The sequence below is a fragment of the Oncorhynchus clarkii genome, chromosome 32 (genome assembly GCF_045791955.1).
Source record: "Oncorhynchus clarkii lewisi isolate Uvic-CL-2024 chromosome 32, UVic_Ocla_1.0, whole genome shotgun sequence".
Taxonomy (NCBI): domain Eukaryota; kingdom Metazoa; phylum Chordata; class Actinopteri; order Salmoniformes; family Salmonidae; genus Oncorhynchus; species Oncorhynchus clarkii.
The window spans coordinates 11786164-11811567 of record NC_092178.1 but is presented as its reverse complement, the minus strand read 5'-3'; the positions used below and the strand labels follow the sequence as shown (position 1 = coordinate 11811567).

General features: G+C 43.2%; 1 protein-coding gene across 2 annotated transcripts in view; it reads right to left on the bottom strand.

Moving 5' to 3' along the window:
* LOC139392435 (protein tyrosine phosphatase type IVA 2-like) overlaps positions 1-25404 on the bottom strand; it is a 47823-nt gene that overhangs the window by 21257 nt on the left and 1162 nt on the right. The window lies entirely within an intron of this gene.

Genomic DNA, 25404 nt, shown 5'->3' with positions numbered 1-25404 from the left:
GACATGTGAACTTTAATGTGCCTAATTAACAAACTTGTATGCCATTCGTAAATATGAATAGCATTGTTAAATTATGAGCCTATTTGGTTAAGCAACAAAGAGAGCAACCTTCCCTCTAGCCATGATTGGCTGAGCTAATGAGTGGGCTGGACATGCGAGAGATGAGTTTGTATTGGTCTGCCATATAGCACGCTTCTGTCTATTTGAGCTGGTCAGTATGTGTAGGTAACCCTGTCTAACGCTGTCTAAAAATAAAGTATTGCGTAGTAAAACATAAGACTCCACTATGCAAGCATCCATTTCAATAGAACGTCACTGCAACAACTGTTTCAGAGCACTCTCGTCTGAGTGTGCCAGAGCGCAGAACAACTGATGAATTTACCAACGCTCAACACCCGTTAAATATGGCCGATAGTTATGGTCAGCAAACAAAGCGTAATTAAAATGGTTGCCTGGAGCACACAGTTAGTCACCAACGCTCTGGAGAACATGAAAAACAGCCTAACCAGCTCTGCTAGGGCGAGTAAAATGGTCAGAGTTTGGGTGGGGGCTGAAACTTAAGAGGATTCTTATGGCAATGCACACGGTCAGTGTGAACCAGAGTGGCTTGACACAACGGGCAAAAAAAGCTGTACAAACAAAACGGAAACGACACAGGATGTCTTATTTAACAAAAGGGGTTGCAGTCTACCATCCATGTATACGGGTAAGAGTCTAGCTACAGTTTTAGATATTATACGGTTCTAATTGTCAGAAAGTTAACGTTTACTGTTAGATAGCTAGCGTACATTTATGATCTGTGTGTAGTAATGTTACCTCAGAATTCCATTTCACATTGCTAGTTATAGCCTAATGTTAGCTAGCTAACATTGAACCTTTTTAAGTTAGGGCTAGGCAGAATACTGCCCTGTTTGGAGGAATTGCGTGCCCATAGTAAACTGAAAAAACATCTGTCCAAAATTGCTAATATATGCATATAATAATTATTATTGGATAGAAAACACTCTAAAGCTTCTAAAACCGTTGGAATTATGTCTAAGTATAGCAGAACTCACAGGGCAGGCAATCTCCCAAACTAGTTTTGGGATCATGAAAGTTGGGGCAACTTTGACGCCATCACCCCCACCCTTCCCAACCAGCTATGGATCTGGGGACACTTTCTATGTCTTCCACTAGATGTCCTCATTCAGTACAGCGTTTAATTGTTCAAATCCCGCGAGAAATGTCGCGCGAAAATACCTGTGTGTTAGGGCGCGAATTGGACACAGTCATTCCTTTGTTCCAGCTTGCCTCAGAAGTAACATTGACCGGTTGAATTGAGAATTGTTTTGTACGTTTAGAACATCCTAAAGCTTGATTCTGCACTTAGTTTGACCAGTTTAGTCGACATATAATATGTAATTTTGAAGTTGATGCGCAACTTTTCGGGACCAGAGGAAATTTTGGGTGCATTTCAGCTGAAACTGCTAGCAGATGCTAATACAAAGACACACGACTTGAAACCAAACAATGTTTTGGGTAAGTATGACCCCTTCCACTACATTCTGAACGAAGACCATCAAAGGTAAGGGAATATTTATGTTGTAATTTTGTGTTTCTGTTGACTCCAACATAGCGGAGAAATATTGCTTATGTCTGAGCGCCGTTTCAGATTATTGAATAGTGAGCAATTTCTGTAACTTTAAAAAGAAATGTGACAAAGCGATTGCATTAAGAAGCAGTGTATCTTTCTAACTATATGTAGAACATGTATATTTAGTCAAAGTTTATGATGTCTATTTATGTTATCTTGCGGCACTATCTATAATTTCTCCGGACATTTGAGTATTTTCTGAACATGAATTCAATGTAAATGGACATTTATGGATATAAATGGCATATTATTGAAAAAAACATAAATGTACTGTGTAACATGTCCTATTACTGTCATCTGATGAAGATTTTCAAAAGGTTAGTGAATTTATTTTTTAATCCTGCTTTTATAATTTTATATTTTCTGGGACAAAATGGCTGCCTCTTGTCTTTGTTTCGGTGGTGGTCTAATATAAATATGTGTTTTTTTTTCGCCGTAAAACATTTAAAAAATCTGACATGCTGGGTAGATGAACAAGGTGTTTATCTTTCATTTGAGGTATTGGACTTGTTAATGTGTGGAGGTTAAATATTTCTAAGAATATTTTTGCATTCTGTGCGCCACTGTTTCAGTTGAGCGGGGGGGGGGGGGGGGGTTGGTACCCCTAGGGGAACCCGTAGTGTCAACATTAACTTATGACAAACGGTTTGTATTGCTAGTACTCTATGGTTCATTGTTTAGCTAGCTAGCTACATGTCTAAACAAAATAACCCAAGTTAGCTAGCTAGCCGATGACCCATTAGGTTAGCCAGGTGTGTCTGACAGTAATTATGGCTATCTATTGCATAATAATGCTAAAATATTTTTATCTGAAATGTGTCTTTCAGCAGCAGTAGAACACGCCTGTCTCTCCTCCACCAGTCATACAAGGAGAATGGTCTAATGCCTCCAATCAGAAAGACCTGTGGAACACACCTGTCTCTCCTACACCAGTCATACAAGGAGAAAGGTCTTTCTGATTGGAGGCATTAGACCAGTAGAACACGCCTGACTCTCCTCCACCAGTCATACAAGGAGAATGGTCTAATGCCTCCCACCAAAAAGAGAGCTGGCCCAATCAAGCACCGATTACACCTGAAGTATGAGAATTTGTAGTGAGTGGTGAACTTCAAGAACTACACAGAGGATAATGCAATAGTGTTACCAGGACGCCACCCAGGAAAAACACCTTGGTGGAAAGCTGCTGCCATCCCATGTGACAAAAACAGCAGTGTGGCATGTCTACAAGGAATCAATGACAACACTTGGTATGATTATTTAATTGATGTCTAACATGATTGGCACTACGTTTATTGATCTCAAAGTATTTCTGTATTTTCCAGAGGTACGTGTAGTCGGGCTGTCTTCCTTCAGGAACCTGTGGAGAAATTTGCTGCCCCACATCTAAAGCACCAAGCCCAGGACAGACTTGTGCTGGCAGTGCCAGAGGAGCAACGATCAGGTCTTCAGACCTGATCTGCCAGAAGCTGTTAAGTCAGCCAAGTTGAAGAAGCAAGAGCAGCATATCCTGCTTGTTCAGAGTTAGTGGTCTGTCTACCAAAAGATGGTTGCTGACTGCAAGACCACCTGACAAGACCTGTGGTCTTGAACCAGCAGGCAGACATCAGGATACATTACAACTTTGACTTTGCTCAACAAGTAAGCAACATGTCCTCCTTTATACTGATTAAGGACATAGATATTCACTCAAAAAATACATAGCCAGGTCCCAATCTATTTTTTTAACTCCTCGCAAGTGTGGCTTGTTTGGTGTCTGCTGTGAAGGAATACCACAACAAGTCAACTGCATATCATCCAGAAAAGGCAGCATCGCAGTCATCAACTACATGCACCATTTCTTCACCAACTACAGAGTTGGGGAAACACATGTGGACCGGAATTGTGATAACTGCAGTGGCCAAAACAACTAGTTTGTGCCTGGTAGACAATGGACAAGCTCCATTACAGTCTGGACCTTCACTTCCTGATCACAAGACACACCAAGTTTGCCCCTAACTGGTGCTTCGGCCTCATCAAGGAGAGCTTCAGAAAGACCGGAGTGAACACTGTCTGAGATTGCTGGTGTTGTGAAGGACAGCACTGTGACAGGGGTCAAAATCCCTCAGCTGGTTGGACTGGAGGATGGTACGGTGCTGGTGGAAAGATATGGCTGGCAACACCTGACTAAATACTTTCATTCATTTAATGTTGTAATGTCTTCAATTTTTTTTGTTATTTCCTGTTATACATCGGCGATGCTCTGGAGCCTGGTGTGGTTGTCACCAAGGAGCGTTCAGACTCATCTCTGCTGACATCCTTCCTCCCAGAGATGGTCTGCCTGTACAAGCACCACCCGTACTGGACACAGCTAGACAATCTTAACTGAGTTTTGTGACGAAGAGACTGTGGACATCACATGCTAAGTCAATGGCAGGACAGAAACAGGCCCTCTGAATATAGATTTCCTTGTTCACGCGTGGCTCGTACAGACCAGTTCTCAGCACTCTCTGTAGTGCCTCTATTCACATAACTCTCTCCTAACACACGCAGTAAGTTGCTGCTGCTATTAATGTATTTTTTAACCCTCTGCTCAGCCACTTTATACCCCTGATTGTATGCATACAACTACAGTACCAGTCAAAAGTTGACACCTACTCATTCAAGGGTTTCTTTAGTTTGACTATTTTCTACATTGTAGAATAATAGTGAAGACATCAAAACTATGAAATAACACATGGAATCATGTCGTCACCCAAAAAAAAGGGTTAACAAGTCAAAATATTTTGTATTTGAGATTCTTCAAAGTAGCCACCCTTTGCCTTGATGACAGCTTTGCACAGTCTTGGCATTCTCTCAAATAGCTTCATGAGGTAGTCACCTGGAATGCATTTCAATTAAAAGGTGTGTCTTGTTAAGTTAATTTGTGGAATTGATTTCCTTCTTAATGCGTTTGAGCCGATCAGTTGTGTTGTGACATGGAAGGGGTGGTATACAGAAGATAGCCCTATTTGGTAAAAGACCAAGTCCATATTATGGCAAGAACAGCTCAAATAAGCAAAGAGAAACGACAGTCGTTCCTTTCTTTAAGACATGAAGGTCAGTCAATCTGGAAAACGTCAAGAACTTTCAAAGTATTTTCAAGTGCAGTCGCACTGCAGCAGAGGTAACTCAGAGTTACCAACCTCAGAAATTGCAGCTCAAATAAATACAGAGTTCAAGAAAGACACTACTCAACATCAACTGTTCAGAGAAGACTGTGTGAATCAGGCCTTTGTGGTCTAATTTCTGCAAAACAACTACTACTACAGGACAACAATAATAAGAAGAGACATGCTTGGGCAAAGAAACGAGCAATGGACATCAGACCAGTGGAAATCTGTGATTCATTTACAATTTAATGCACACTTACCCAGCATGGCTACCACAGCATTCTGCAGCGATACGCCATTCCATCTGGTTTGCGCTTAGTGGGACTATCATTTGTTTTTCAACAGGACAATGATCCAACACACATCCAGGCTGTGTAAGGGCTATTTGACCAAGGAGAGTGATGGAGTGCTGCATCAGATGACCTGGCCTCCACAATCACCCGGCTTCAACCCAACTGAGATGGTTTGGGATGAGTTGAGCTGCAGAGTGATGGAAAAGCAGCCAACAAGTGCTCAGCATATGTGGGAACTCCTTCAAGACTGTTGGAAAAGCATTCCAGGTGAAGCAGACAGAGAATGCCAAGAGTGTGCAAAGCTGTCAAGGCAAAGGGTGACTACTTTGAACAACCTCAAATATTTAGCACATGACCTCACATGTGAATCCTTAAAGAGATGGGTGGGGATTGCTTAAGAGGGTGTGAACAATGCTGAATGGGTGTAGACAAAGGACAGCTCTGCAGTAGAGCTACCAAAACATTCAAAGGCCATTTTCTCAAAATTGAGGTTACAAGTTTATCAACTTTCAAAGCAGAATTACTTTCCCATTGTTCCTCAAAAATGCAGTGTATGATATACCATTTAGTAGCTATGTCTCTGCTTTTATCCAATATAATAAAAACAATTAAAAATGTTGCAACATAAGATCAAATCAAGGTGGTTGGTCACATAATCGGGATATTTTGACAATTAATCATATAGTTAACAAAATCGCTATATTTTTGCGCCAAAACTCCAGTATTTTGAATTCATAGGTTGTCAATTTGTTTTCAGCACCCCCCGCCACTGATCAAAAAAAAATTTTGCATGGCTCTTTCATCCATCTGCAGCAGACATCTGGTGAGAAATATGTTTGAAAGATCAAATAGCAATACAATCGCAGTATGCCAGTCCCTGGCAACTACCAGCCCTACTATTAGACCACTTCCTCCCACAGGCAAGTGTCAGAAATGCACCAGGCCCAGTCTTGGGGAATGAGGAAGTGTCTGGGGTAGTGATATTCTGCAGTTCTGTCTAGTTCTCTGTCGGGCTGGTTAGAACAAGTGGCCTGGCTGACGAGCCCTGGCCTGGTTAGAACGGATCCTGGCTGGCTGGAGAGGGAGCCCTGGCCTGGTTAGAACGAGTCCTGGTGGCCTGGCTGACTAGCTGGGGAGCGAGACTTGGCCCTGTTAGAATGGATCCTGGCTGGCTGGCGAGGGAGAGTTGGCCTGGTTAAAACGAGTCCTGGCTGGCAGGGGAGGGAGCGCTAGACTGGTTAGAACGGATCCTGGCTGGCTGGCTGGCAGGGAGCGCTGGACTGGTTAGAATGGATCCTGGCTGGCTGGCAGGGGAGGGAGGGAGCGCTAGACTGGTTAGAACGGATCCTGGCTGGCTGGCGAGGGAGAGTTGGCCTGGTTAAAACGAGTCCTGGCTGGCAGGGGAGGGAGGGAGCGCTGGACTGGTTAGTCCTTGGGCTGGGAAAAGGAGAAGAACGGCAAAAGGGAGGTAAGTGTCCTGCCAACTCACTATGCCCACACTACTTTATTTACATCCACAGTGGAGAAATGAAGACCTAGGCCTAAATGTTTAAGGTCACACAAAAGCCTGGCCATCGTGGAAACAAAAACAGTCACCTCTACCACAGAACTTGCTCTTAATTAACAGCTGACACAGCTGTACCTTAGTAACAGCTTGACAGCCAAATCAACCACCACTAGAAAGCGCACACAGATACACATTAAAACAGGGATAGTTCACCACATGCCCTCTATACATGCTACATCCTTAGACCTCTAACGAAACAAACCAGTAGGCTACGTTTGCAACTGCAGATCTTATCTCCTCCAACCCCCAGCTAACACATACCACTAACTCACCACAAGCACATGGGAAGACTATTTTCACATGGACACCCTCCTCCTCCTCCGGCTGTGTATGTAACCCTTCACTGCAGCCAAGGTGACAAGGAGCATTCTCCTGGAGTGCTCTGATAGGACTACAGTAGATCGAGGCCTCCACGGGGATCCTGCAAGGTCTGGGGGACAGTATGAAAATGTATCTGCTCTGGATAATATCTGCTAACTGACTAAATTGTTATTTTTTTATGTAATTTTGTTTAACACGCAGCGACTAGCTGGCCCTTCAGAACGGCACAGGTTCTTCGTAATGATTAAGCGCCGAAACAGAATCAAAAAAAGGGACTAGAACAAGCAGGGATTAGACAACCTGCTAATTTTCATGTGTAAAACATTTTCATACGGCGTGCCTAGTGAATAGGCTACAACCCAAGGCTGGACACAGACTGGTAGGGTACACTTCATTCCAATGGAATTCTACTCATACAGTATCTGTGTAGTCAACATACTCTTGCCATTTTACACAAGATGGGAGCGAGCGAGATAGGAATGAGAGAGAAATGAACTTCAAAAGAAAAGGGAACACAAGAAGGAGCAAGATGGTGCAAAAGAGCATTGGCACAAGACCGAGAAAGATGGTGCAAAAGAGCATTGGCACAAGACCGAGAAAGATGGTGCAAAAGAGCATTGGCACAAGACCGAGAAGGAGCAAGATGGTGCAAAAGAGCATTGGCACAAGACCGAGAAAGATGGTGCAAAAGAGCATTGGCACAAGACCGAGAAGGAGCAAGATGGTGCAAAAGAGCATTGGCACAAGACCGAGAAAGATGGTGCAAAAGAGCATTGGCACAAGAAGGAGCAAGATGGTGCAAAAGAGTGCACAGGAGACTGATGGCAAAATAACACGAGAGACTGATACGGCAGTGGTTCACACCAAGGTTATTATACAACAAAAACTTCAAACTAACAAACCTGTTTGGGGAAAAAAAACTATACTGAAACTATTATCTTGACTCAATCTAATGGGGTTTAATCTGTTTTTTATTTTAATGGGGTTTTAAAATCTTCTGAATCAGGTGGGTCACATTGAGATTGACTTTATAACTTAAAGGTGAACTCAGCGAGAAGACGTTGCCACGAGCAGCAGTGCAGATACTGAGTGGTAAGACTAAAACACCTGACTGTAGACAGGAAGTCGTGGAGAGAAGTCGGGAGAGGTGCATCTGCTACAGCCAAAAGTCAGACACAAATGTGGTTTTCCAACAGCAAGGCTCAGATCAGCATTGCAGTGTTGACATTGTATGTAAAAATGCTTTCTTTATAACGTTGAAATAAACACCCATATCACACTCACAAACAGGAATCATAATATAATATTCTGTGTTGTACAGTCAATTAGTGAGAGAGCCTCAAATATGACATTTATTTGTATGTAGCCACTGTATACATAAATCGCAGCAAGTTGGTTCCTGTTTCAGCCATGTCTTTGCTCAGTTTGACTGCAGCCAAAACTCAACAGGAGTGAGGGACAAATGCCACTACTGGGTCAAAAGAGCGGAAAACTACGCTTCATAAAGACAAGGTTTTTATTCCGGCTGGGCTGAGGTGAGAGTCCAGAGAGGAGCAGAGCGGGGTGGAACGTGAGCAGGCAGGCGTGTTGACATGTCACCACGGGGAAATGCAAACACTTGCAGGAAGTTGTACTATTGACTGCCCCACCCCCTGCCTTACTGGAAGCATTTAGGATCAACCAAGGACTGCACACATCCTGCGGTTTCTTTACCTCCCTCCCGCCAAACCTTGTTTTGTTTCCTCCCTCACTCCACTCATGACAGTGAGGGAATAAGAAAGAAGACATGTCAGGACATGAGCAGGACTGCCCACCCCACAACACACCTGCAGCAGCACACAGGCTGAGAGAGAAACAACTAACTGTAGCACTAGTCTAGCAACGCCTCCGAATGAAGTCAAGAGATTGGACGTTGAGGATTAGCATACAGGTGTCTCCGGCTGAAAGCGATAGTGGTGTGACTGAATGATAGGAATTTTGAGGGGGCCTCTTGTTTTGTTTATTGAATTCCTCTGTGACAGAGAATGTAGGCTGGTTCTTAGAACAAAGTAGCCACTGCCGGGTTGGTAGCAAAACAGTTTAGCAGCTTTAGCTAATTGGGCTAACAGTCCCGAGACATGCAAGACACCCGGTTCCAACCCAGTCATTCACAAGAGCAAAATTAAATAGTGAGTGGAACAGCCATCCTTAGAAGTGATATGACAGGGATATTCAACTGTATTGTTAAGGGGCCGAGTTACGTTTTTGACACACTCCCTTCTAACGTGTCCTTTCTAACATAAGAGGGGAACAGAAGGCACGACCAAGGAGTCTTCACTGTCTTATCGCCCAAACGGCAGAGCCAAATTCATATGAAGAAAATATATTTCAGCATACAACATTTGCTTCAGAAACCGGCAGAAACATTTTTAAACAAATTGAGTGTTTGATTATACCTGTTCTCTTCTACCATTTCTTGCTGGCAAAGTACCCAGATGTTGTCTCTGGTTGTGAAACTGAATTGAGGGAACTGAACTTGGAAAACAATCAGAAGTTGAAATGATTGTCTGTATCAAGTTTACAAACTATGAATGCAATATTTAAAATACTGACATTGAATATATAAATATTCAACTAAATTAAACTGAATGCAATATTCATTCAATTAACTTTCAAATCATGAAATACAAGTTCAATTTAGGAATTCAATGATTACATTTGTGCAGTACAAACTCCTAAATGCTAATAAAAGCATTGAAATTGCTACACTGAAATTCTGCAACTACCTCCCCTAACAAGCAACCTAAGAAATATGCTCTACCCTCTTGTGACATTGATTCAGTGACTTATCATGAAGTGGCATTTTCTATATATTTAGGAACAAAAGACAATTATCAAAAACAAATAGACCTACCTGCTTGTACTTTGTGGTGGCAGTGTAACCATCTACCACGTTGTCCTTCCAAACTGGGGATTTCACCAGGCAACACCTGTTTCCACTGTGATGTTGTAGCCTATACCCTTATCATAGGTCTAACCGTAGACATAGAGGTTATGTTAGCCATTGTCGCACGTGCTAGGCTATCCAGGGACAGTGAACTTGGCAACGTGTCATAATCTCACGTTTGCAGAGGGAACATAAACTCTACGCATGGACAAATTAGAACATTTTAGCACCACATAAATAATGGACAGTTCACGGCTCCACACACTCAAATGCATGAATGGCTGTTAGCCTTATGTCACATGCTGACTAGACCGGACATTGATTTGGACCGTCCACACCAGATGTGATCAGGACACGTAGGTAGAAATACCAAAAACTATGAACCAACTATTTTAATTTGGGGACAGTTCGAAAACACATGACACATTCATGGCCATTTAGCTAGCTAGCTTACTGTTGCTAGACAACTTGTCCTGGGATATAAACACTGGGTTGTTAATTTACCTGAAGAACACTCTGCCCTTTTTTTCTGGCTCTTTGTAGAATTTTTACCCATTTTGTTCTCTACTCTGACAATCCACAGATGAAGGGGGAAACCAAACTTCTTCTGGAGGTTGAAAACCAACTTTAAAGTATATTACCACCACCAACTATACTGGAGTATGGACGTCAGTTCATCTTTCAATCAACCACGTGGGTATGTACTCCTAAAAACAATGAGATGGGAGAGGCGGGACTTGCAGCGCATCAAGCGTCACTAATAGAACCAAGTTCTATTTTAGCGGCAGACTATACAGGCGCTCGTGAGCAGTTTGGATGAAATGAATGAATAACATGCATAAATTAATTTTGCAATGCCCGCGCACGTGTTGCATACTCTGTCTGCCTCCCCACTCACAGAATGGAATTCGCAAAATGTTAAAAATGTTTCCAACTTGCAATGTAATTGTCTGAACCACCAGCCAACCAAAGCGTTGAAATGTTGTTTTCATTCCATCAGCCAGCTGATTTTTTTGCTGTTTTGCTGCTAATCTACTAATGATTATTCCAATAGTGTAAATGCCAATGGGCAATCCCATCCAGCCTATTTATTTATAGCCACTATGCTGCATCAGTTGGGCTACAGGTGATAAAGTGTATTGCTAATAGCATACCTGATAATATGGACCATGCAACGGCTATATGCATGGTCAAATTTGTCAAATCATTTTACCAATATATTAGAGATGGCGCAGGAGGAGATGGCTGCCGTTTTACGGGCTCCTAACCAATTGTGCTATTGTGTGTGTTTTTTTCCCCCACATTATTTGTAACTTATTTTGTACATAATGTTTCTGCCACCGTTTATTATGACTGAAAAGAGCTTCTGGATATCAGGACAGCGAATACTCAACTCGAACTAGACAAAGGTTTTTTCTTTAATGAGTCGGATGCGACAGATTTACTTCAGACATCCGACAAGGCCCAAATCCCTGTGATTCGCATGAAGAAGAGAGATTTTGGGGACGTAGGTCAGGGTGCCTTGTAAGGATCCGACGGCGGGTGAGTAATCCCCCTCTACCATCAGTCCTATTAGCCAACGTGTAATCATTGGATAACAAACTGGATGAGCTCCAATCAAGTATATCCCACCACCGGGACATTAAGAACTGTAATATCATGTGTTTTACCGAGTAGTGGCTGAACAACAACATGGATAACATACAGCTGGGCGGGGTTTTCGGTCCATCGGCAAGACAGAACAGCTGCCTCCGGTAAGACAAGGGGTGGAGGTCTGTGTATATTTATAAATAACAGATGGTGCACAAAATCTAATATTTTGGAAGTCTGGAGGTTTTGCTCGCCTGAGGTAAAGTATCTCATGATAAGCTGTAGACCACACTATTTACCAAGGGAGTTTTCATCTGTATTTTTGTAGCCATCTATATACCACCACAAACCGATGCTGGCACTAAGACCGCACTCAATGAGCTGTATATGGCCATAAGAAAACAGGAAAACACTCATCCAGAGGCGGCACTACCAGTGGCTGAGGACTTCAATGCAGGGAAACTCAAATCCGATTAACCTCATTTCTACCAGCATGTTGGATGTGCAACCAGAGGGGGAAAAAAAATTCTAGACCACCTTTACTCCACACACAGAGACACATACAAAGCTCTCCCTTGACCTCCATTTGGCAAATCTGACCATAATTCTATCCTCCCGATTCCTGCTTACAAGAAAAAAACTAAAAAAAGCAGGAAGTACCAGTGACCCACTCAATAAGGAAGTGGTCAGAAGACACAGATGCTAAGCTACAGGACTGTTTTGCTATCACAGACTGGAATATGTTCTGGGATTCTTCCGATGGCATTGAGGAGTACACCACATCAGTCACTGGCTTCATCAATGATGTCATCCCCACAGTGAACATACGTGCATACACCAACCAGGAGCCATGGATTATAGGCAACATCCTCACTGAGCAACAAGTAGCAGGACTCTTACAAGAAATCTCGCTATACCCTCTTACGAACCAATACAGGACTAAGATTTAATCATACTACACCAGCTATGGCGCTTGTCGGATGTGGCAGGGCTTGCAAACTATTACGAACCAAAGGGAAGCACAGCCGCGAGCTGCCCAGTGACACAAGCCTACCAGACAAGCTAAATAACTTCTATGCTCGTGTCGAGGCAAGCAACACTGAAGCTTGCATGGGAGCGTCAGATGATCTGGACGACTGTGATCACGCCCTCCTTAGCCAATGTGAGTAAACCCTTTAAATAGGTCAACATTCACAAGGCTGCAGAGCCAGACCTAACCATAAACATCAATGCCTTTCTTCAAATCAATACACAGAAGTATATATTTTTTAAACCTGCATACTTAGTTAAAATAAATGCATGTTGGCATGTAAATTGTGCCGCTTCTCTTGCGTTCAGAGCAAGCATAGTCAGGGTATATGCAACAGTTTGGGCCACCTGGCTCGTAGCGAATCGTGTTTCTTCCTAACAAAGACAGTAATTCATTTGCCATAATGCTACATAATTTTGACATAACATTGAAGATTGTGCAATGTAACAGCAATATTTAGACGTTTTGTTTTCAAAATGATAGTTTACGGATTTGACCATTATTAATGTCAAAGGCTCGAATTTCTGTGTGTTTATTATAATTAAGTCTATGATTTGATAGAGCAGTCTGACTGAGCAGTGGTAGGCATCAGCAGGCTCGTAAGCATTCATTCAAACAGCAGTTTACTGCGTTTGCCAGCAGCTCTTAGCAATGCTTGAGGCACAGCGCTGTTTATGACTTCAAGCCTATCAACTCCCGAGATTAATACTAAAGTGCCTATAAGAACATCCAACAGTCAAAGGTATATGAAATACAAATGGTAGAGAGAAATAGTCGACGTGTCCTGGTGTTGTGACAACACACCCATTCCAGAGGCCTGCCTGCCTGCCTGACTGCATTCTGTGAGTGCCTTAGAATCCTTCTTTGAGGAGATCCCAGGTTGGTCACAGGAATAAAAAATGAACTGAAATATTTACTACAAAAACATAAGAGAAAAAAAAACAAGCCTCCCACTGCCAGGATTGGAGAGAAAGGTTACTGGTCAAAAGCAGTACACTGTCAGGGACCTCACAATACCAAAGTGACTATACAATATGTATTGCACTTCTCTTGATTATATATGTATTATGATTTCATACTATGATTTTATTGCGATTCTGTGTTCCAAACATATTGCTCACCATATGTCTGCTGCAGAATGACAAGAGAGCCATGAGAAAACCAGTGTTGATCAGTCATGCAAAAAAAGTGCCTAAAACAAATTGGCTCCCTATTTTAAAAAGAAGATGGAGAACAAGCTATGAAAGACAAATACTGGAGTTTTGGTGCAGGTACAGACAACTAGCACAAAAATGATAGCGATAGTCAAAACATCGTCAAAGATAATATCCCGATAAGTAACCGTATAAAAAAAAAATTGATAGGGAATAGAATTTGGGAAGCAGCACAGTTGCCACATTCAAGTGTCCCAGGTCGGAGTGATTTGGGAAGCAGCACAGTTGCCACATGCACCTGTCCCAGGTCGGAGTGATTTGGGAAGCAGCACAGTTGCCACATTCACCTGTCCCAGGTCCGAGTGATTTGGGAAGCAGCACAGTTGCCACATTCACCTGTCCCAGGTCGGAGTGATTTGAAAGATCTAACATCTCAAACGGAACACCAGGTCACTATTGACGTGTTACATCCTGAGCAGAACAACCAGAGTTTCACCCCCAGGGTTTTGACTAAACCACTATTGAAAACCACCCCACCCCAGTGACTGAAAGGGGGCGTGAAAACCAAACCAGTGACTGAAAGGGGGCGTGAAAACCAACCCAGTGACTGAAAGGGGGCGTGAAAACCAACCCAGTGACTGAAAGGGGGCGTGAAAGTGAAAGAGGAACAAGCTACACTTGTCAAAGCTCACTACCTGACCAAAAGTCACCTGCTCGTCAAACATTTCACTCCAAAATCACAAGCATTAATATGGAGTTGGTCCACCCCTTTGCTGCAAGAATAGCCTCCACTCTTCTGGGAAGGCTTTCCACTAGATTTTGGAACAAGGCTGTGGGGACTTGCTTCCAGTCAGCCACGAGCATTGGTGAGGTCAGGCACTGATGCAGGCCAGTCAAGTTCTCCCACACCGATCGAGAAACCATTTCTGTATGCACCTTTGTTTTGTGCACAGGGGCATTGTCATGCTGAAACAGGAAAGGGCCTTCCCCAAACTGTTGCCACAAAGTTGGAAGCACAGAACCATCTAGAACAGGGGTGTCAAAGTCAAATGGACGGAGGGCCAAATAAAAAAATCAGCTACAAGACGAGGGCCGGACTGTTCGAATGTTCATTGAAAAATTTTTAAATGACGCATATAGTCTAGTGAACCTAATTGAACCTACTGAAAACCTAACAAATATATTACAATATGATCAGATAAATAAAGCAATATTTTCTTATGGCTCTGTCAGTAATCTTTAATTTTCAACAGACACAAAAGACAAATTTCCTTTATATAAATATCCCCATAACATGAACATTAAATGAAAGAAACCGGTATTCAAGGCACCATCAGTAGACTATATTTTCTATTTTAGCAAAAGTGGGCTAAATTTACTTCAAAGAAAAAACAATAATAGCAATTTTCTATCATCCACTCAACTGAAATATTTTTAAAATATAATTGGATTGAAATACAAAAAAATAAAGTGCAAAAATCTATTAATCAAAAACAACACTTTGTTTAAGGAGAAGTAACATGCAGTGAAAACAAATATTAAATTTTAACTTTTAAACTTGAACTGAGTAAAAACTCTAAATATGTGATTGCACAGTAATGTTCACTTGTTTGAGGTTGAGGGTGATACTTGGTGGTGTCCCATCTTTTCCACAAGTTCATCAATGTTCGGGGTAAGGCTCTGAGCTGAAGAAATCCTCAGAATTGAGTGGAGGTGTTCAGCAGTAAGTCGACTTCTGTGTGATGTTTTGTTCAGGTTCATCAAAGAAAACAGTTGTTCACACAGGTATGTGCTGCCAAACATAGACAACGTTTGAGCAGCCTGGATGCGCAGCTGGGGCATTGTGCCGGGGAGGAAACGGGCGAACTCCGCAGCACCCACTGCCGCATATTTTGCCCTCAGTGCATCATTGCATTGGAGGTCAATCAACTCCATTTGGAGGTTTGGTGGTGAGCTTTCCACGTCAACAGCAAATGGGTTACCGAGCAGTTCCAACCTGCTTTTTTGTGCTTCAAAGTCAGCAAATCGGCGTCGAAAGTCAGCGGCAAGCATACCTATTTTATCAGCCAACTGTGTGCTCGGGAACGCACTGGTAGAGAGCTTCTCTTTCATGGTCTGGCAGCTGGGAAAGTGGCTCAAATTTTCTTTCCGCATCTGCGTCTCCCACAGAGTCAGTTTGGTTTTAAATGCCTTCACTGTACTGTACATATCAGAGATGACACGATCCCGACCCTGCAGCTGCAAGTTTATTGCATTCAGATGACTCGTAATGTCACACAGAAAAGCCATTTCACACAGAAACATTTCGTCTCGGAGTTGTGTTGTGTCTTTCCCTTTGCTGTCCAAGAACAGACAAATCTCCTCACGAAGCTCGAAACATCTTTGAAGCACCTTTCCCTGGCTTAGCCATCGCACCTCTGTGTGATAAGGCAAATCACCATGCTCCGTTTCTAACTCCGTCAGAAATGCCTTGAACTGGCGGTGATTCAAACCTTTGGCTCTGATAAAGTTAACTGTGCGCGTGATGATGCTCATTACATGCTCCATTTTCAAGGCTTTACCGCACAACGCTTCCTGGTGTATGATACAATGATAAGCTGTCAGCTCACCTGTCGCGTTTTCCTCTTGCATCTTTTCCCGTATCTTCGCCACCAGTCCGCTCCTGTGTCCACACATCGCAGGTGCTCCGTCGGTTGTCAAACCCACGAGTTTTTCCCAAGGCAGCTCCATCTCATTTACACATCTTGACACCTCTTCATACAAATCATGCCCCGTAGTTGTGCCATGCATAGGACGTAAAGCCAAAAACTCCTCTGTCACGCTTAGGTTGGAGTCCACTCCGCGGATGAAAATTGACAACTGGGCAATGTCAGAAATGTCGGTGCTCTCATCCACAGCCAAGGAATATGCAATAAAATCTTTTCCCTTTTTCACAAGCTGCTCTTTTAGATTGATGGACAACTGGTCTACTCTCTCGGCAATGGTGTTTCTGCTCAGACTCACATTTAAAAAGAGTTGCCTTTTTTCTGGGCAAACTTCGTCACAAACTTTAATCATGCAGTTTTTGATGAAATCCCCCTCCGTAAATGGCCGGGCTGATTTAGCGATCTCTTCTGCCAAAATAAAACTGGCCTTGACAGCAGCCTGGCCTTGTGATTTGGCTTTTTTGAACAGAGCCTGTCGAGATTTGAGGCCTCGTTTTAATTCCTCTGCCTTTTGTAGCCTTTGTTCCATGTCCATATTCTTGTTTTTGTCCGCGTGTTTCGTTTCATAATGTCGTCTCAGATTATACTCTTTCAGTACCGCCACACTTTCTCCACACAGAAGACACACAGGTTTTCCAGCTACCTTCGTGAACATATACTCCGACTCCCACCTTGTTTGAAACCCCCGGTTCTCAGTATCCACCTTCCGTTTTGCCATTTTTGATGGGTATCTGAAAGTTAATTTTACTGTGATGCTGACGACTGCTGTGCCAATAAATATTGAAATGAAGCAGCCTACTGCTCGGTGCGTCACCTTTGCATTGTGGGAAATGTAGTATTGGTGCGTGTAAAAGATCTGCGGGCTGCCGGCTTGCTGCGGGCCGGTTCTAATAATAAATCAAGATCATCCCAGGGGCCGTAAAAAACCTTCTTGCGGGCCGGATGTGGCCCGCGGGCCTTGACTCTGACATATGTGATCTAGAATGTCATTGTATGCTGTAGCGTTAAGATTTCCCTTCACTAGAGCCAAGGAGCCCAAACCATGGAAAACATCCCCAGACCATTATTCCTCCAGCTCCTCTGCCATGGAAATCCATTTCATGAAGCTCCCGATGAACAGATGTGCGGACGCACTCTTCCGGTCCTGTTCTGTGAGCTTGTGTGGCCTACCACTTTGTTGCTGCTAAACATTTCCACTTACAGTTGACCAGGGCAGCTCTAACAGGGAAATTTGACAAACTGACCTGTTGAAAAGGTGGCATCCTATGACGGTGCCACGTTGAAAGTCACTGACCTCTTCAGTAAGGCCATTCTACTGCTGTGTGTGTCTAGGGAAATTGTATGGCTAGGTGCTCAATTTTATACACCTGTCAGCAACAGGTGCGGCTGTAATAGCCAAATCTACTCATTTGAAGGGGTGTCCACCAATGTTACCTCTAAGCTGCATGTGAGTGGGCACGCAGTAGCCCGAGACTATTCCCATTAGACTACACCCCCTTCTGCAGAGCACAGAAGAAATATCTGCCCACGGAGAGAAGCATAAGTTTGAACTTCACTCACTTTTCCCCGTTAGTTAACACCATTAACATTTCCCATTACTGTGGCAATTTCGATCGAATCAACGCAATATTAGCTACTTTCAATGCAACATAACCCGAAACGAATCGTGGGAGAGATTTTGTTGTAGGCAGAACGCGTGTCGGGATAGGATTCTAATTCTATTGCTCACGACTCAAACTGTGCTCTACACAGACCGGTGCAGCATAACCAATCAGAGCTTCAGTAGGCCTATCTGCAAATAGACCATTGCCATGTATGGATCTGTGCCATTCACTTTGAACTGGACTGTGTTTACAGCTGAGGTCCTGAGTAAATGCGCTTGTTTTGAGAAAAAAGCAAGAGCTGCATGTGCATGTGCACATTGTGTTCATACCCTTTGCTAGTTCGTGAGTTCTTAGCCCAGTTATAGATCATTTGTGGACAGCAAAAGGGGAGTGATTTCTAGACATCTTTTAAAAGCGAGTCAGTGGGCAGTGTTATATTTGGCGACAGCCTTGAATAAGCTAAGCAGCCAATAAGCAAAGGGTAGTATCATTTGTTTGATTCTCTATAATAATGCTATGGTTTATTGCATCAACGCACATTTTCAGTCACCTTGTCTGAAGGACAAGTGGATGAACAGGTTCATGTCAAGTCCTTCATGTTAATTTCAAAGGTCTCATGGAATGTAGGATTACATTCAACACCACACATTGGCTGCTACTGTAGGCTGAATGACAGAACAGCTATTTCCATGTTAAAATGTTATGGGATGCATTTTTCCCATTCTTTGGGATGGTAAGCCACTCTGGTAAGCCTACATTATAATCAAATAGCCACAGAAGCCTACTTGGCTTAAAGCGGGTACAGCCACTGTGTCCACAGTTGCACAGAATTTTCACAACGGTGAGGTTTGCGCTCAGCAGACCTGAAATTTGCTCAGTGCCTGAAAACATTAGAGGGAACATTGGTGTCCACATTCTTTTGTGTATGTATGTATATATATATATATATATATAGTGTATTCTGCAACATGTGGCGTGAGAACACTCTCGTACTCAATTCCCCTCACTGCCTCAGAGCATGCTAGACAGTGCCATTGTGGTGGAAAGTGGGCTAGAAGGGAGTCACCAGGCAACTGCCTATGAGCTTTTTAATGAGTCATAATCTCCCGTCACCAATCTAAATCAGATCCCTTCCAGAAGGCTAGCACCCCGGGTCGGGCTGCCTAACCAGCCCTGGTCAGATAGTTAGTGAAGGGAGGTAGCTCACCTTCCTCTCCTGCAGACCCAGGTTCAAATACTACAGCGTTTTCTTTAGCCTGTCTTAGAGTGACAGGTGAGTGGGGTCTGCCATTTTGGGACTTGCACAAGGCAAACTCAAATCAAGCCCAAATGAAGTATTTCTAACTATTTCAATAGATTTTGAAAATCAGGTCTGCCGTCTTGTTCTACGCTGGCTGGAAGAGACGGTGTTGGACCTTTAGTAGGACTGGGGTTTCCCAATGTTAAGAGGAGAGACGGGGAAGTTCCGTGTCTACAGGGTTTGGTTTGAACTTTCACTTCAATTTAAGATAGGTACCTATTTTACTGAAGGCATTTTCAGAACGGCACGCCTGCACATGCACGAACGCACACCATTTAGGCCTTATGGTTTGCTCTTAGAACAAGTGTTCATATAACCAAACAGAACCAAGGGACTTAATATTAACACGGAGGGAGACATAACATGTGACAGGTACTTCCTGTGGCAGTCAGGTATGCGCGTTCAGATTGGTCATAGGATTATGACGCATGATATAGTCAATCACCTTGAGAAAGTAGCCTTGAGCCAACTCTGCTCAAGTCATTCATCCTCCCATGGCCTGGCGGTTGGCCTAGCCCATGCAATCACAGCCTGAGGATCGAAGACTCCAGATGCCACTCACAAACAGTCAGAACAGGGAATGCCTGTTGCCATAACAACAAGCGGGTATCTCTGGGGAGTGGACAGACAGGAGCTCCATCGGGACCAGCTCCTGTCCCTCCAGGGGAACAAATATTAACACTGACAAGCAGGAGGCGCAGCACCAGGAGGCGCAGGGAGAGAAAAGAGAGAAGCTACTGTATTAGACTTTGCATCCTGTCCAGGGGGTGTACTTGTACATAATGCTGCCTCACGCTAGATAAACAGGAGATTGGCCCATAGGGCAGAAGCCTTTCTGGCTTGGACAAGGCTTACCTACAGTTTTAAGACCAGCTTACCACCCACAGCTCCTAACCCAGTGTTTTCCATTGGCGTCAGGTAATCAGCCGGTCATATACTAATTTTCCCTTCACATTAACCGAGCTAATTTCCTATTAAAAGTTTCTATTCACTCATCCTTTGAGCCCTCTCCCGCTACAATAAACGATAAGCATCTTCTAGCAAACTATTGAGAGGATGGGTGGTCAGTCAGTCAAAGTGAGGGATGACAGGAAAACACAAACGAAAGAAAGCGAGAGGTTAAACTCGCAAAAATCTGTCCAAAATAAGCCCAATGCGTGTCTATGGGTTTATTTTGGACCTAAAGCTTGACGCCTGCCTTCCTGCCTTTGGGACAAACACTCCCACTGTTAAGACGGAGACATGAGCATCTCGTCATTATATACAGATCTCTTGTTGCAGTCAAATTTCTTTACATGGAGGGGCATGATGCTCATGAATTATCAAGTCCCATGTAATGTAAGGGGTAATGAGTCGAAATCTACGACTTATTGTTTCACACAATTCTTTAGGACCATTTTATTTGTGTTTCACAGCCAGCCACACAGAGTAGTAGAGCATAGTAGGCTATTTACTCTGACAACTGGACAGCAGGCGTTAACTAGTTTATAAAAAGGTCGCATCAGGACAAGTAAACCAAAGAAAAAAACGTTCTTATTTTTTTTGCTATGTCGTCAGATTGCTAGACAGTGATACTCAACTTGGAGTGACTCGTCTCACCATGCAATGTAGCCTACCGAATCACATCGGAAAGAGAGCTGTTCATTTGGCTCCCTCATTCGCATAGGCTACTGGTAGCAGGCCTAAGCTTTTTGACATTTATCTGAAGATAAATTATATAAACATTAGAAGAAGATGGTGAATCATCACTGCAGGAACAATAGGTAGTGGACAGCATCATTCTGGCCCAAATATAATAATTAGGGCCCTAGTGGAATCCATAAAAAAACTCAACAATATTCAGGAAAGTGTTGACATTTGTAGGGAATCAACTAAATGTATTGAACATTTACTAATTAGCCAAAGTTTATCATAAGACATGAACAAAATGCATCAGGGGTTTCAAATTTCATGCAACTTTCTGAAGAGGCAACGAGAACGCCCCCGTGTGCAATGCACACATCTACCAGATCTACCAGATGGAAGCTTTCTGAAGAGGCAACGAGAACGCCCCCGTGTGCAATGCACAAAATAAATACTTTGGAAAAAGCAGAAACCTGAAAAACTCAATTCATGAACTGTTTTAAATAATGTGGGCTATTTACTTCATTTGTTTGTTTTGATAAAATGCCTGATTGATTTCTATGTTGCTGGTTACTATGTACATGCGGTAAAAATGCAGAAACTGACAGATCAGGCTTCAGGTCTGCACCACAGTAAGTTCATGCCACAGGTTGTGAGGAGCCAAACATCTCGCTTCTTAATCAAATCATTATTTTTGTCACATGCTCCATAAACAACAGGTGTAGACTAACAACAGGTGTAGACTAACAGTGAAATGCTGACTTACGTGTCCCCAACAACACAGAGTTAATAATAAACAATAAGCTGGTTGAATAGAAAAGGCCACCGCTGAGAGCAGAGAAAGTGGTGGCAATGCAATTTAAGAATTGTTTAAGCAACCAGGCTTGTTCCAAAACACAGTCAGTCACCACAGATTCTAGACCAACCAAGACAACAGCAAAACATACTTGTCTACAAAAAGTGTCAACGCCAAACTAAATGTGTCGATGCCATTGCCAGAGAGCGCACAATAGGCTACCTATTGAGTGGTACGTTTAGGACCAGATTCTGTCTAACTGGAAAGATGGTTGCTGTAAATACCATCACAGTAGAATATCCTGTATTCCTGTTACAAGAAGGTGGGAGCAGAATCAAGAAGAGCTGTCAGTGCTGGCTAGCCCTCCATGCCCTCTTTATAACCAGAGAATTTTACTTATTTCACTAGGCAAGTCAGTTAAGAACAAATTCTTATTTACAATGACAGCCTACAGTAAACAGTACCAATAGCAGAGGAATAATAGCCGGTGTCAGCGTGGTGTAGGGAAACGCTACCTACTGATACAGAATCAGATATGTAGATGTAGCCAATGGTTAAAATGTAGGATTAAGTGTGGTGTAATCTGATCCCAGACTTGTGGGCCTCCCTTGAGTGTTCATAGGAGGACATGGTGGAGAGAGAGAGCCAAGTGGATTTCAGGACCAGCGAAACACGCACCAAAACAGAGGATATAGATCCTCTCTCAAACACTCCAGCCAGAGCCCCAGGGGCATGAACACGTAAATGGGCTAATCCGTTACACAAGGCAGACTAGAAGACATGACATGCTCATCAACGCCACCTTTCATCAGACACAGGCACCCTGTGGTCAAACCAGGCCCAGCGCCAGCTACACAGACAGCCAGCCCCCCCCCCCCCCCCGTGACCCTTGCCTAGCCTCATGTTACTGTACCTGCCACAGCTAGTCTCAGCTTTCTCAGTTACAGTAACCAAGGCTGAAGACTTCCCCTGTTGTCACACTCGTCTTTCTTTATGCTGCTAATGCAGAGAGAGGGGAACCTTCCTCTGTGTGCCAAATGTCACACCATTTAGCAAAGTGTCAGCTGTGCAACAGACACCACGCATCAGGTTCCCATACAAAAGACAACTTCACTATTTGACAATAAAATATACAATTCTGGCCACAACAACTAAAGTAGTAATGTAGACCAAATGACAATGGACCACAGCAATGTCTAGTACCATCCAGCATTGAGAAGACTATCAGTGTTCAAAGCAGACAATTCAGTTGCGGCATGTGGGCAAACATTTGTTTTCACGATGACTCACACCATGTTTACTGCCAATCCAAGCCCCAGAGAGAGGGATCAACACTTCAAGCCCAGACTGATCAGTCACTTTTGTAATGTTCCTCCATAAAAACTCACGGCTATAATTTTGGGCAGGTGCGATGATCCTAGATGTGTGGTTGTGTCTCAAAAGGAGCTGATCAAAAGTAGAGTAGGGAATAGGCCAGGGTGATTTGGGATGCATCCTGTGCCCGAAGCTAACCTGAATCAAGGCAATATACTGTACAGCAGAAGACATACAGACAGGGAGTGGGGTGTGATACCGGTATGCGTAGCATGGAATCTGGTGAATGAGGCCCTCCATGCCTGGCCGTTGAAAGCTTGCCCTTGGCGTCAGGCTGTATACATGTGGGTTGGCTGAAGGGAGCTATTTCCAGAGCGGCTCCTGGCTCCAGGCTCGTACGCCAATTAGCTTTATGATAAAGCAGTTCAGTGAAACCCACTAGGGTTGTCACTATACTATTATATCCATACTCAGAGGTATCGCAGAAACAAAACAAAACATAAGCGAACAAACTTTCCTGAGGAAAACAGTTTATGTGTTGGAGACGAAACAGCCCGATGTCACCCAGTTTCTTTTCCAAACTATAGCACACAATATTTTGAATATAGGCATTCTTTTTTTTATGATCCAAAAAGAGTTGTCTGCTTTGTTTTATTTTTTGACATAGATACTGGTACCGTGAGAACCCTACTTGAAACAATAAAATAAGCTAGCAAGGCCCTACAGGAAATGGATTTACAGTCAGTCAATTGATACAGATTATATTTATGATATACAGTCCATTCAGAAAGTATTCAGACCTTGACTTTTTCCACATTTTGTTACGTTACAGCCTTATTCTAAAATGGATTCCAGGAACGCACGATATATCGCTGAGCATATGAGTCTGCCGATATTAGATAAAAATGCCAACAATGGCAGAGAGATGATGTCTAGTTAAACACCGATGTGCAAAACCGATGTCAAAATTGACATGCATACCTATATAAAAGTAGGTGACGCCACGAAAAATACAGAGCTACACATAAAAACAGGAAAATACTAAGCGCACACTTCCAACAACTAAAGCTCAAGTCCTGCAGTCATTTGAAAGAGTAAGAACATTTCAGTGAGACAACGCAAAGGCGAAACCCATTAACGCCAAGATAATGGAATTCATTGCCCTGTCGACAATCAACAGTCCTCTGTCGTGGATGATGTTGGCTTTCGCCGACTGGTCCAGCCCCGGTACACACTATTTATCAGATGTTGCCCTACCGGAGTTACAAACAAAATTATTGAATCCATTAGGGATGCACCGACATGACCATTTTTGGCCACTACGATATCTTATATTTTACTTGCCCAAAAAAACGAATAATGATTATTTAAAATGTTTGTGATCATTTAAGCATTCTAGTACAGTTAAATAGTTACACACAGAAACTCCCCAAATACAGGTGTGCCAAGCTTGTAGCATCATACCAAAGAAGACGAGGCTGTAATCGCTGCCAAAGGTTCCTCAACAAAGTAGAGTCAGTTGTACAACAACGCTTTCACTTGAAATGTGTCTTCTGCATTTAACCCAACCCTTTTGAATCAGAGAGGTGTGCCTTAATCGACATCCATGTCTTCGGTGCCCTGGGAACAGTGGGTTAAGTGCCTTGCTCAGGGGCAGAACGGCACCTTGTCAGCTCATGAATTCGATCCAGCAACCTTACGGTTACTGGCCCAACGCTCTAACCACTAGGCTACCTGCCAGCCCAGGTAGGGTAGCGTCCGAACTTATGGAAATATCACATTTCCATTATTTTGAATAGATTTGCAAAAATGTCTAAAACCCTGCTTTGCTTTGTCAATGTGGGGTATTGTGTGTAGATTGATGTTATTTACAATTTAGGCGACTAGTTAAGCGGATTTCAATGGCTAGATAGCTATGACTTTCACAGCTGTTCAAGTCAACTTCCTCCCCAAATGCATTTCCTCAAGTCCACTTGTCTCTGAATTGTTGACTGAGTGTTACAAAAACCAGAGAGCAGAACATACGTTTGCCTTGGTTTGAGTGTGAACTACTAGCTAGTTAGCCAGACATTACCCGATGAGAACCCAAGACAACAACCATGTCTCAAAATATGCATGTCTCGATTTAACCACCGGGGATATCAAATTGGACAGCTTGTACAGTGTATGTTACCTTAACATCCAATCTCGCTTCCCCTGACAATGTTGCCGTGCGCTCGGCAGTGTGCGTGAAGCCTTGGCAACAGGAGACAAGTGCATTCGGGTAACGTTATCATGTTACACCGGTCCATAGTCAACGGTAGGACCAACCAAAACTCTGTACATCGAAACCAGACAGCGACGTTTCCAGTACAACACTGGGTAGTTAGGCTACAGATAGTTGCCCTTGTTCCTGTTCACATGTAGCTAAGGTAGCTAGC